Here is a 14410-nt window from a genome sequence, read left to right on the forward strand (position 1 = left end):
TGTAAGGGGAGATAGGGAGAGAAAAGTGAGAAGGGGAGGATGGGGGAACTTGGGGAAACAGGGTGATTGGGATAAAGGAAGGCTGGATAGGGGAGCACGGAAGCACAATTCTTAGTTAAGGGAGCCACCTTAGCGCTGGCAAGAGACTTGAACCTAGAGTGGCTCCCAGGAGCCCAAGGCAATGTCCCCAGTTAGTTCCTTGGGCAGCTGAGGATAGGGAACCTGAAACGACCCTATCATATGCTAAAATTGTAAGTATAGCATGATAAATCTTCTCTATCTACGTGATATGCTTGTCTGCATGTATATAGGGCAAAGCATTTTGTACGGGATACCAAGATGGTGTGTTTTTCACTAGGGTAGACCATTTTGTATTGCTCTTAGTATTCCTTAGTTTATTTTGTTTTCTGTTTAGTGTAGAAGTCTCCATAATCTTTCCCTTTACACTGTTAAGATGATCACTGATATTATCTTTGCTCAACTAATGGTTAGGTAGCTATGAAATTCGCGGTTGTAGCCTCTCTGACATTTTTAGGAGACACAATTTCACAGCAAAATTCCTGTTCTTGTGGTTCTTATAGTTTTTTTTTGTTGTTGTTGTTACCTTTCCATAATGTTCCCAAAGCCTAAGGAATAGGAGTTGTATTGTAGAGGTTGATGGACTAGAGAGAAATAATAATCTAAAAAGTTAAGGATGGCAACAGGCTAATGTGAACCGCCTGTTTGCATCAGCAGTTCAAAATGATAACCCGGCCTGAGCTACAGTCAAGAGCCACGTCTTGGAATGAGGCCCTGAAGCAACCAAGAGGGCATGAATTAATGTTTGCCACTGAGGGATTTGCAGACCCTTAGGGCTACATTGTTGTCCAAGAGCCAGTTGCTGTGGGGGCCATATCAATCTGAGTGGTCTTTGCTGCCAGGTGGGGTCATGGTGTTGGCCTATCAAGTTTGCTGAGGACCGTGTCTGGGCCCATAGTCCTACATAAGCAAGGGTCTGAGTTGATACTTCTATGGCTTCTGTTACCACCAAGAACTGTGAAAATTCCTGGGTTCTGGTCAGTCACTTGAGATCATGTTGGTGTCCAAAGGCCATGCTGCTGTGGGGTCCATAATGATCTTAAGGGCCTGTGCTGCCACCTAGAGCTATGTTGATGTCTGGGTCTGACTGCTGCCTAGGGCCATGTTTGGTCCATGGACCTGCAGTTGCCAGGGTCTGGGGTGGTGTCTGTGGCTCCTGTTGCCACCTTTGGCTTGGTGGGTATCCAAGATCTGGTCAGTCACCCAAGACCATGTTGGTGTCCAGGGGCATACTGATCTGGGTAGCCTGTGCTGCCATCAGAGTCATTCTGACCTCCAGGCCCACTGCTGCTTCAGGTCATGTCTAGGCCCACAGTCCTCCTGTAGCTAGGGTCTGTGTTGATATCCCTCACCAACTGTAGCACATGGGAGAGTTGTCCCTGTACCCCATCTGAGAAATACACTGCAGCTGATCGTGTTGCAGGTGAACCAGCCCTCAAAATTTGAGAGAAGGAGAAGTGACCCTGACCCCCAAATCTGCCATTTAGTGGCATGGGTGAAGGAAAGATGTTGGCTGTCTCCTCTTCTGCCCCATGCTTCCTGAGGCAGGCTGGAGAGCTGGCCTTGGGGTCACGATAGTGAAATAACTAGTCCTGCTTTTCTCTAGCAGTAACACGCAGGAGAGCAGACCCTGGTCTTGTCAGGCTTGTACACTAGAGCAAATCTTGCTGTAAGAGGAAGAGGTGAGGCAGCCCTGAAGGCATGAGAGCAGGAGACCTGGTTCCACCTACACACACACACACACACACACACACACACACACACACACACTCACTCACTCACAACAATCTGGAGAGAAGGCACTCAAATTCACCTCGGCAAGACAGTGTAGCTGTCCCTAGTGGTTTGAGAATAGGTGAGCAGGACTGGAGGGCCTGAGATTAGGAGAACCGGCCCCACTCCTTGCTCCACGGTGAGGTGGGTGAGCTAGCAGAGGCGGAGCTGGAAGCACCCAGGTGATGATGGTGGGGGAAAACTGGTAGGCTGACCAGCCCAGGTACCACTCCAGAAATAGGGCTACCCTAAGTTAGTTTACCCTAGTATCTAGCTCATCTATGAACTGTTGGAGCATGGGGAGCGGATGAACCTACAGATCCCAAACTGCAGGATCTCAAAGACAAAGGACAACAACAGAATATCCAAGAGGATCTCCAGTGATAACCTATTAGCAGTGATGTAGTAGAAAACAGAGGCCTCAAACCAGACCAACTACTCATGGCAATAAACACTTGCAAGTGAAGATGAAAGGAGTAAAGGATGAAAGGGTGAACTGTGTCTTACTGGGACACACTACAGTTTCCATGATGAGCTGCTGCTTCTTCTCCTTCTTCTCCTTCTCCTTCCTTCTCAGTCTCTGTCTCCTTCTCCTTCTCCTTCTTCTTCTCTTTCTCCTTCTTCTTCTTCTCTCTTTTCTTTTTTCCTTTGTTTTGTTCTCTCAGTTTTATTTTTTTCCTTTATATTTTGTTTTTGCGGGAGGTCGCAAAAGCAGAGGATGAATGCAGAGATGGGGAGCCAGATGGGATCAGGATGCATGATATAAATTCTACAAAGAATCAATAAAAGTAAAAAAAATATGTTTATACTATTTTACTAGTTTGGAAGTCTGTTCATGAATTGGTACCTGCTTACATGCTGTAAAAGATTACGATAAACTTAACATTGTGTAGGTCACACTGTGATACTTTCTAAAGCTGGGGCTACTATTTTTTCAGTTGTTTCTTTTTATTATTAGGTAATGCAGGGATCTGAGTCCATCCTACCTGTTGGTCTGAGCTTGTATTAATGTTCACAGTGAATGGAATCCTGTTTTTGGCTTTACCATAATAAGTCACACCTGGCTTACTATTTATTGGGAACATTCTTCTTTCTTGCTAAGACAGAAATGATATTTTTTTTTCAAATGTGCAATGATGTTATCTGTGTCATTATCTTTTCTGTATTCTACTGGATGGACATCATCACAACATCTGATATGCATAAAGAAAAGGATTACATCATAGTGGGCCATTGGGGATCATCTTAACTTGGATCTGCCATATTTAATAGGAAAATAATAATAGATAATAGCAAGGCAGATTACAACCCACACATGCATATATGCAGTCAATAATAAACATAAAATTTTAGACTGTACTGAATGAATTAAGAACACTGAATGACAATGTATTATTTTTAGCTAAAATTTACTCACACAAGGAAGCAACCTATACATTGTAGCTAAAAATTCAGATACACCAGTGCATAAATTACATCCATGAAACTCAGATCCTAGTTCCATATTTTACCCTCATTCTAAGTACACCCTTCTGATCTGAGTGCAAGGAGTGCATTCATCAAATGCAACCTTCATTCTTCAAATATTAAAATAATTTTAGAGACACAGTAGGTGTGCTTGCAAATGTTTAAATGTTTTTGATAACCTGATTCCCTATTTCAATTTAAGTCATATAACTTGAATACATAAAGTCTCAAATTCAAAAATGGTAACTTCTAAATACACAAAAAGCTTGCCTGATACTCCACCAATCTTATATCTTAAAACTCAATTATTATAATAAATATGTATGTAAAATGACTTGGGAAATTCTTCAACCTTAAAGAACTTGGAGTTCAGAAGACAATGCAATTCTTTGATGTTCCCGTGAAAGGATTAGGTATAAAAGGGTTAGTTGGAATGAATATTAATGGATTCAAGAACAAGAAAAACAGAAAATGATGAAATTAACAACTTCTTCTACAAGAATATGTTATTTTAGGTAAAGTGGCTTTAAGATTTAAAATTTGTTTCTATTCTATACTTCTTTTAGAGATGATCATTGAAATCTCAACACTGCTCCAAGTTCAAATGCAATACTTTAGACATAGGTAGATGCCCTATCAGATGGTATTGCAAGGAAGTGAGTGTGTCTTCTGGTTCTTGTTCTCAGTGTAAACCACTCTAGCTAAAGACATAGTCATACTGCCTGTGAGACACTGCTTACCTAAACTTCCTTCTGTAGTACTCAGGTGCATCATCACTTCATTTCATCCTCAGCATTCATTTTATCCAATCAGTGATAATCCATGACTTGCTTGTCAAGGATCTGATTCTGCTCATGAGCAAGTGAATCTCAAATAGTTTCTACTTCAGGAAACTGTCCACACATTAAAAAAACAAAACAAAACAAAACAAAACAAAATCCTTGTTTAAAAAAATGGTTGCACCTTTTGGACTGAGGAAATTAACACAGCCATTTCTATTCATAATTTCTCTTGATTCTCATAGCTTCTCACAACATAAACATAATTGCAAAGGAAAATTGGGAAGGTAAATTTGTGTCAGTTTTTATATTTTAATGTTATAAAGTAAGGATACAAGAAAAGGGTAGTAAAAAATGAACAAATTGTAATGTTTCTCTTTTATTGCTGTCAGGGGGGACTTTTCCTGCATGGGACACCTGTAACATGTTTGTGTGAATTCTGATGATGAAAGTAGCATTTCATTTGAGGCGTGGCAGTAGTGGGGCATATCTGGGTGATTATAGCACAGGCCTTTAATCCCTGCACTCAGGAGGCAGAGGCAGGTGAATCTCTGTGAGTTTATAGCCAGCATGGTCTACAGAGTGAGTTCCAAGACAGGGTGGACTGTTTCACAGAGAAACTCTGTCTTGAAATAACAAAACAAAACAACAACAACAAATAGCTTAAGAGGAAGGTCAGTGCTTCTCACACTATCCAAACTGAATGGGTACATTTGTTCTTTCTGAAATTCCAATTCTGTAGCTGATTATTTTTCAAAAATACAGTGGTGAGGGAAATAAAAACATTAGACATGGAAAAGTTCAGTGCTTGTTACTCAACCCCCAGACATGAAATCACATTTCATCAATTTGGTACAAGGTTCTAGATGCTTCTCTCTAAACTCCCTTCTTACTGTGACTGCAGATTGATGATAAAATTCTCCAATGTATAATTCTGCAGATTCCATGGTAAATTTGACATGTCAGGTAAGCTTGATGATACAGTTGCAAGTATGTATCAGAAGGGTTTCTGGAGTTATTTATTTTAATTTTTTTTGGTGCAGGTCTGTAGAATAATAATGCTTATATTCATGTATTCTAGGAAGTACTAATTATTCCTCAATGAAACAGTTCTTCAAAAATCTAAATTTTTTAAGGTTAAAGCTAGATCACATGAGAAAATGTTTTAATATACACTGTTAGAAATGATATTTAAAGTATTGTTCTATAAAATTGTTATTGACAATGTTTAAGAAGCAGGTTGCTAAGTTTAAAACACCATTTTCTTTAAATAGTCTAATTAAGTCCTTTACAGACTGCCAGTCACTCAACAAAAATAATTCCTAACATTCTTATGAAAATTTCAACATTTAGACAGGCATATTTCTAAACAGTAAAATTATCTTTCCAAAAATAAAGATGGGGCTTGAGGGCTGGGTGTTATAATAAGGGAATGTCACAACTTTAAAATGATAACTAAAAGCAGGAATTTTGTATTCTTGAACTGTCAGTGTTGCCAATGTTAATCTTTTAAAATTGAAATTCATTTTGTTTTGAGGTTCAAAAACAAGGAAGCTATATTAAGTTGCTAAGTAACTTTACCTTCTATAGAAACACAAGATGTATTGTTGGATACAATTAGGCTCAAATAACTTATAAATTTTATATACTGTATGCACTCATTGGAAAAAAGCCATTTAATATTGGATGGTATTTCCTAAAATAGTACAATATTTTAAATATACTTGACATTTAGCCATTCCTCTTAGAGGTAATGGGATTGCAGAGATAATTGTCTGTTGAGTCCAGTTTTATAATATGAAAACACAACCTTTGCACCTAATGCTGGAAACAGAAGCTCAGTAATTTTCTTTCTAATAGCAAGAAGAGTGTTATAAACTCATCTGGGCCAAAGTCTTTGAAGCAGGGATAAGCCATCAGGTGTAGAACAAATCAAGAGCAAGGAACAGAGCTCATGTTTTTTTTTTTCAGACTATTACCTTTTTCTCCCCTTTTATTTTTCAATCTAAGATTTGAGTTTCTAAGTCTTTTTGTTTTTTTTCAAAAATAAATATCAAAACTTTCTAGAGCTCCTACTGTGTTTATTTATATCAACTGAATTAAATTTTGAATGAAGGGCTGTTATCAATGTAAAGATTCTCATAAGGTGATATGAGGACATTTTATCTATGAAGGAACAGGAGCAGGCAGACCTTTCTACCCTATGTAGGCAATTGTGACCTAAAGAACCATATACACAACTGATCACATTTGAAACTGATGAACTGTGTTAGTGCATGAAATGCAGATTATTCACTTGAGAGTACAGGTTGTGGGTGTTCTCCCACAGGACACAAGATAGGTTTGTAGCATTGTATGATACTATTGTATGACCAGCCTCACGCGTCCTTTGCTATTTAAGGAAACGCAGACATTGAAAGAATCTGCCAAATAAAGCAGACATTCCTGGGAGTGAAATTTTGTGGCGATGTGAAATAATTTAAAAATTTGCAGGTCGTGGTTCCATAATAAGGAAATGGCAACAAATTAAGATCAGCAAGATATCTCAGGTGAAGCAAACCCAAGAATAATGAGAAACTTGGAGAGATGGGCAAAATGAAAACCCCATCCTGGGCTCCATGCCATTTTAAAAGACAGGGCAGCACTGTCTGGAAGGGACCTTTGAATGACAAATGAAATGAAGATTGTCATGAGGGTAGGAATTCTTAAGAAAGCATCGCTTATAGAAAAGATGTCACTTAGTCATAGCTTTTGAGTACAGAAACCCAACATGTACTTCTGTTTAAATTTGAGAAATCCCTATTCTGGCTCTGGCAGAACAATGAGAACCTGGTGAACTATTCCCAGAGAATTCCTGTGGTGAAATCTTCTCAAACAGAAATCACCTAGCAGGGACCTTTCTTTACATAGGAAAGAGAAACCCTTGCATGCTGCCTCAATCTGGACTTCAGCCCAATCTTCAGGATGACTGCTGGCTCTCAACTTTAAAGTGCTCACCTTTTAAGACTCTACTGAAAAAAGAGCTCCCACAGCATTGCACCTTGAATTTTTGGATATTCACAAAGTTTTATCATCGTTCCATTAGCTATATTTTGAAGAAATATTAGCTTTCCATGTATTTAACACAAGTTTGAGTAAAGCTGGTGTTCAAAGATCAGCTGTCTAACTGGAATAAGAATAAAAAAGGAGTATCATTGCTATTTCTCCAAACCATACACATGAAATATGTTCTGTTGGGCATATATAATATGAGCTTACAAATTCATTGAAGTAGATATTTTGCTACATGACAGTCACAGAATTTATCAGAAATTATTCAGTTATGGAAAAGTTCTAAGCATGTAATAGAACACGTCTTTCAAATTCACTGGTAAGTCTGACTCACTACAGCACAATTGTTCACAAGATTCTGAACTAACAGACATGTTTCACTCATAGGCTTTCTAATGCAATTTTACTCTGGGGATTCTTCAGTGTTCTTCTTATGGTCTCAGTCTGTTTAGCAGTAAAGAATTGACCACAAATAAAGTAGAAAAACTTGGGTTTTATTTTCAGGCTCTTATGTAAACTATGATTATTTTTATGTAAGGTTTTCACCAAATTTTAAGTCTCAACACGGTGAATGCAGAAGTCTGCATTTTTAAGGAAGAATACATTGTTTAACATAATTATTGCTATACCACTCCCATGCCTTGGTTGTCTTTTACTTGTATAACTTAATACTTTAATATTATGCAACATTTAAAAGGTTTCATAATTATTTGCTATTGGTGGTGAAAGCTGAGAAATGAAAGACATAATAGACAAAGAATGTCAGGAATTCACAATCTGTATGGCAATTGATACATTTGTTAGGATTAAAATGTCTATTTTATCTAAGTCGACAACATATTTTGAAAACTGATCCAAACAAGAGCTTTTGAATGACTTTGAACTTTCTTCTGTCAGCTGCCTAAACGAGGACAAGTGGTCCAGCTGATGATGGTGCTCAAAGGAAAATGTTTTCAAAAATAGGAATTGATGGGGTGAAATGAAACACAATATACTGTTCTACATTTTCATTTTAAAACCATTATCCAAGAAGGCTAGTAAAAGCTATAAAAGCTAGAGAGACGTCCTGGCTGTCACAGAGAATATCGTTTTCTGAAGATATTGTCCCTGTTAACCCGGTGAAGAGCAAAGACCATGACTCTCATAGACATTTAGTAAAATGAATACCAAAGAATCAACATTTTAAATAGTTTTTCTAAGCACCTGTCTGAAATAATGAAAAAAGTTGCTTTTCAAAAGTAATGCAAATATCAAGTTTAGAAATAGTTTCTGGATATCCATCACAGTCAGCTCTTGGTCAGTGATAAGAGTATAGTCTTCTTATGAGGTTAATAACTACAATCCATAGGCTAGAAGAAAGGAATATATACTTATTAGTATTACCAAAATAGTTTTCCAATAATTGTTTTAGAATTTACATAAATAAGATTTTAGATGCAATGTCCTCTAGAATTTCTGGCAACGCCCCCCATAAAAAACCTGACATTCTACAGAATACTGATGGTGAAATTAAAAAATTATCTGGGCTTTTCTCCAGCTGGAACAATCTGTTGCTCAATCACAAATCAGCACTGGATACCAAAGACTAAACTTTAGATATCACCCATCTGATCTAAAAAAAATCTGTCAAGCTGTGGTAACAGCAAATAGAAATATAAGCTTTAACTTAACAAAGGTGGGCTAGGCATGGATTTCAAAAGACACAACCAACATCCTAAATCCAAATACCAAGAGCTCATTGTGAAAACATAAATACCATGAAAAGTCAGAGAGTGTCTTCTTCAACAATTTCTGTCATTGTAAATGTACCCAATGAAGGAAACTAATTGATGCTCATGACTAAGCGAAGAAATTATAAATATCTCTAAATAACTCAGAGACTATGAATGAGGCCAGAAATAAATCAATAAAATACAAACATTTAATTTAAGAAGACAATTCAGGGTACAACAGACAAGGAAATTCAATAAAGAGATGGAAATTTTGAAGACAACTGAAACTGATATAAAATTTGAAATGAAAAATTCAGAGCCTCTAATAAAATAATCAATGAGAACTCTCATCAATAGAATGGATCAAGTAGAAGATGGACCGCCACAGTATGAAGCAATAGTAGAAGAATTATATCACATAGATAAAAAACAAAACAAAACCATATCAGAGCAAGCAGAAAATTGGGACACTATGAAAAGACAAACCTATGAATCATAGATATTGATGAAGGTAAAGAGATTCTGGTCAAAAGCACAGAAAACGTTTTACATAGCAATATAGAAGAAAGATTCCAAGTCTAGAGAAAGAGTTGTCCATTCACATTCCAGAGGTATACAGAAATCTAAAGAGACAGAGTTTGTTAAGAAGCTTACAAAGTCATATAACAGTCAATGAACTGCATACAAAATACCAGCGTATCAAAAGCTACAAAAAGAGAAGCACGTCAGACACAAAGTAGTTCTACGAGAATAACAGCTAAATTTCCACTGGGAACAATGAAAATCACAAAGGTTTTGGCTAATATTCTATAGAAAGACCTCACATGCCAAATCAGACTAATACACCCAACAAAACTCTAAGGCAAAATTGAAGGAGAAAGCAAAACTTTCCCTGATAAGAGCTGGCTAGAAGAATGTATGATCATCAAGCCAAACTTTCAGAGGATACTGAAGGAAATACCTCATACTGAAGAGAAAAATAAGAATATCCAAGAAGCAGCATAGGGCAAACCATGGCAGTGTTAGTGTAGGTTGATCACATGACTCCAGACCCAGCTGCCATCTGACTACCACTGCATTAGACCCTCTTGTGATAACCATCCAGGTGTCACAGTTTGCATCTGAACTGTTCCCACGTGATCGTACTCTGAATACCTGTTCCACGACTGGTGGTGCTGTTTGGTAAAATGTGGAACCTTTTGAAGGTAGGCCATTATTAAAGGAACTGGGTCACTAAGGTGTACTTTTGTAGGTTATCTCCCACTATCTGATTCTCTTTATGTGCTCTGCTTCCTGATGTGCTGAGATGGGAGGTGCCCCTGTTATATGTTCTGCCTGCTGGGCACTCTCCCGAGTATTTCTTACTATGATACACTAAAGCCTTCTAAAACTCTGAGTGTAGCCTTTTCTAACTAAACCCAGACCCCTAAATCAAGAAAATGTTATTACAGCACACATCCTTCTGTGACAAACTTGAAAATCAGTGGTCTCAACTTCAGAATTAAAAGACAAAAGTAAGCAGGGTGGATTAGAAAATAGGACACATAATTTTCCAGCCACCGAGAACTTTATCTCATGACTCTGTACAATATTGTCTTAAGATAAAAGGACAAATAGTCATTCCAAGAGAACAGGAAGAGAAAGCAAGCAAGCAGCAATTTACTCTTTTAGAATCTGACATAATAGAGTTCAAACCAAAACAAATCAAATTTAGACTAAAAAAAAATGTCACTTCACACTGGTCAAAAGAAGAACTCTTCATGAGGCATTATAATTATAAACATATATGCATTTGAGGCCTGCCCCATAAAAGACAATCCATATCTGGTAATGAAAAACTTGTTAAAATTTCATGGCTGTGAAGAATTTAGCCATATAGCCAAGTTTACTTCTATTAATTAACTGAATTGACATAGTATCAAACCACTTCCTAAATATCTATGTTGATGCTATGGACAAAGGATCCACTTGCCTTAATCAAAGGAGTTCATTTCAGTGAACAGAGATGAACTCATACTCATGTAGGTACACGAATTTAAAAGAATAAGTGATGGATAAGTGCTCAGCCTTAAACAGACAATAATGCCACCTCCTTTAAGCCTCAGAGATCACTGTGGAAGGTGAAAAGCCATGTAAGATCTGGGAAATGAAGACAACAATTGTCAAACATTGTCTTTTGGAATGGCACAGCCAGTTTAGTCATAACCTCACTGTAGACTTGGCTGTTAAAATTCAGAAAATATTTGACCCTGTTGCATTAGCCTACACAATTTTTGAGGTCCAATGATCTTTTCATAAGTTCCTGTAAAAAAAAAATGATTGAACCAAGAACAGCAGAAACCAACCAGCAGTGTGTCAAGAGAAGATTAAATGTTTGCTCAAGCCAAAAAGATGGAGTCTGTTCTGAATTTGTTGAAAGTATAACAAATACAGAATGTATTTGCTGACTTTTGAAAGGAGAATAAGCCCCATGTAGTTTAAACAAACATACTTTAATAAAGGAATTCCTCGAATGTTTAAAATGAAAACAAATGTGATTAAGACATCAAAGTTTAACAGAATTAGATACATATACAGCCAAACATAGATCAGTGGGGATTAATAAGAGTTAGGCATGGAGAAATGATGGTACTAATCGACAACAGGGTGGAAATAAAAAGGATAAATAGATATCATGTGTTTCTCCTTCTATCCTAAGTTTTGTTTCATGGCAGGACACAGCAAGACAACTCCTGACATGTGGAAGTATTTATACATGAAAACAATTAAGAAAATGCTAAGAATGTGTGGTATATATGTAGAATGATTGTACGACAGTTTTATATATACCTGCAAAGAAAATATGAGTTAATATTGAACATACTTATGAAAAATCGTAAGATATAAAGATGTATTAATATATAAAGCTCAGAGTTGGGGAAGCTGAATATGAGAGGTGCTACGTAAAGGAACAAAATCATAACATGCATGCAAGCACTGCTGCACACCTTAGGGGCAGTCAAAACACCAAGGAAAGAATGACAGGAACTTTGTAACGTTCATCACAACAAATCATAGAAGTCAATAATAAAGGATCAAAAATGCAATATAAAAAGTGGCAAAATATATGTGTGAACTAGTCAGGGAAAATGAGTAGACAACTAAAGATTTTTTTGGCTCAAAACAATCAATATTCAATGCATCCAAATTAAAGTTTTACTCATGAAAATTTCTTAGCTATTAAGAAAGGATGAAATTGTGGGCACATTCTCTGGACAAGCCTGTGATGGATAGACTTATTTACACATGGATGGGTGGGTAAACTCATATCAACCCTGAGAATGATTATTTTGCTGTTCCAGTGCAGCTCCCTTTACTGTAATTAATCTTGCAGATATAATTTTTTACACATTAAATAAAACATATATGGAATGATAATGTGTGGAAGTATTTATACATTAAAACAATTAAGAAAATGCTAAGAATGTGTAGTATATCTTTAGAATGATTGTTACAACAGTTTTAAATATACCTGTAAAGAAAATATGAGTTAATATTGAACACTTATGAAAAACAGTAAGATATAAAAATATATTAATATATATATAGCCAATATCTTCAAGTTGTACTTTGAAACTAATCAAATTACCCATTAATTCACAGTGTACATTCTGAAAACATAGAAAGTGTCACTGCAATGTACTTGTTTCCACTAAAATGAAAAGCAGTACTGTTTCTTTCCAAAATTTACTGTTAGTAAGAAAATCTGGTACTATGCAGAATTTAACTAGTGGAATATAAGGTTTTTGTTGCTTTATTTTGATTCATTTTATGTCATTAATCTCATTAATACATACATGTAACAGTTCAGTTTGTTTTTAATTATGTGAAAAGTTATTTGTATATGTGTATGTATTTATGTGTGGATAGGTCCATGTGAATTCAGTGCCTGAAAGGGCATGAGGATGATAATGGATTCCCTGGGGCTGGAGTTACAAGTGGATGTGGGCCCCCCAATGAGGTGTTGGGAACTGAACTTCCTTTGTCTGCAAAAACATTATGTGCTCTTAAACCTTGAGCTGCTCCTCCTGTCTTAAATTTTATAAATATGACATTTTTTTAATTTTTGAGAATTTTATACATTTTATCTTGATCATAATCACTTACAACTATTCCCAGACTCAGAACCATTTTCTACTTCATCCCAATTTCGTGAACTTTAAAAAATTAATTCACTGATTCCATTTGTGTTTCCCATATTGTCATATGTATTTGGTAATTCACTGGTGTTTTGTATGCTTACTAGGGCCATGGCTACAAATAAATGTGAGTCTCCCTTACCCAGATACCATCACCTGTCAGTAGCTCCTCAAAGGGCTTATTTCCTACTCCGTGCAGAAACGTTGAGTTATCTTGTGCCATTCATGGACAGGCAAACATTGTTGGGAGTTCATGAATGCAGTATCTTTGACATGTTCAGAAAACACCATATTTCCCAGCCCTCCAGACCTCTGATTCTTATAATATCCTATCTGCTTGCAAGATACTTACAAAGTCCTGAGGGCTGTAGTGGAGAAGGAAGTAAATGTCTTGTTTGTGGCCGAGCACTCCACTGATATTTTTTTTTCACATTGATCTGTGATGAGTTTCTGCATGGAGCACCATCCATGGCACAAAGTAATGCATCTGATGAGGTGTGAGAGATAAACTAATATACAGAGGCATACAAATTGGAAGTGCAGTTTGATACTATGTTTGCTTAGCAGAAAGAAAGTACTAAGTTCACCCCTAGGACCTGCAGTTCCACAACATGGATTTTTCATCAAATTTGGAGTAAACAGCATTTTCTTTTTCCTGTGCAATGGGCTTTAAATTCAGTCAGAATGTGGTTGGTTGCCACTATTGTAACCTGCGGGCAAAACTTGTCATTCCAGTCATTACCTTAATTCACAGAACTGCCAGCTGGATGAGACCGTTGGTGATATTTTCCCTGAGTAGCCTAGTTAGCATCTTAAGGTACTGTGGTATCTCACAGCAGGCAAGAAACTTTTCTATAAAAACCAAATTGATTTAGCCAAGTTCTGTGACTAAAGTAGTGTTGCCTTCAGGGTCTCACCATCAAATTCTGGTTGACAAGAAGAATAGCAACAGCAATAGCCTATTTTCTTTGGGGATCTCTAGGACACCATTGACAACTCAAGGGATGTATTTCTAATATGAAACTTGTCTTTTTATTCAGCAACTTATGCTTATGATAGAAGCATTACTCACTGTGTTGGGTATAGGTAACTCTAATTAAACTCTTTATATGAACATATAAACACACAATATTTAGCAATCTTATAAAATAGTGGGTTTCTATGTGGCTTTTAAAAGATTCTTTATGTTATATATTTCTACTCCATCTTTACTTAAAGGATAATATGACTGCATAATACATTGGCTATTAATCTCTCTTTTGAAAAATTATTAGGTATATTTTATGGTATTTTTTAATTTACAAAAAAGAGGGAGTCGGGGGGTGGTGGCGCACTGTTGAAATAGGAGCGGCGGAGCTGCGTCCCCAGCATC

This window comes from Microtus ochrogaster, unplaced genomic scaffold (assembly GCF_000317375.1).
Source record: "Microtus ochrogaster isolate Prairie Vole_2 unplaced genomic scaffold, MicOch1.0 UNK9, whole genome shotgun sequence".
Classification (NCBI taxonomy): Eukaryota; Metazoa; Chordata; class Mammalia; order Rodentia; family Cricetidae; genus Microtus; species Microtus ochrogaster.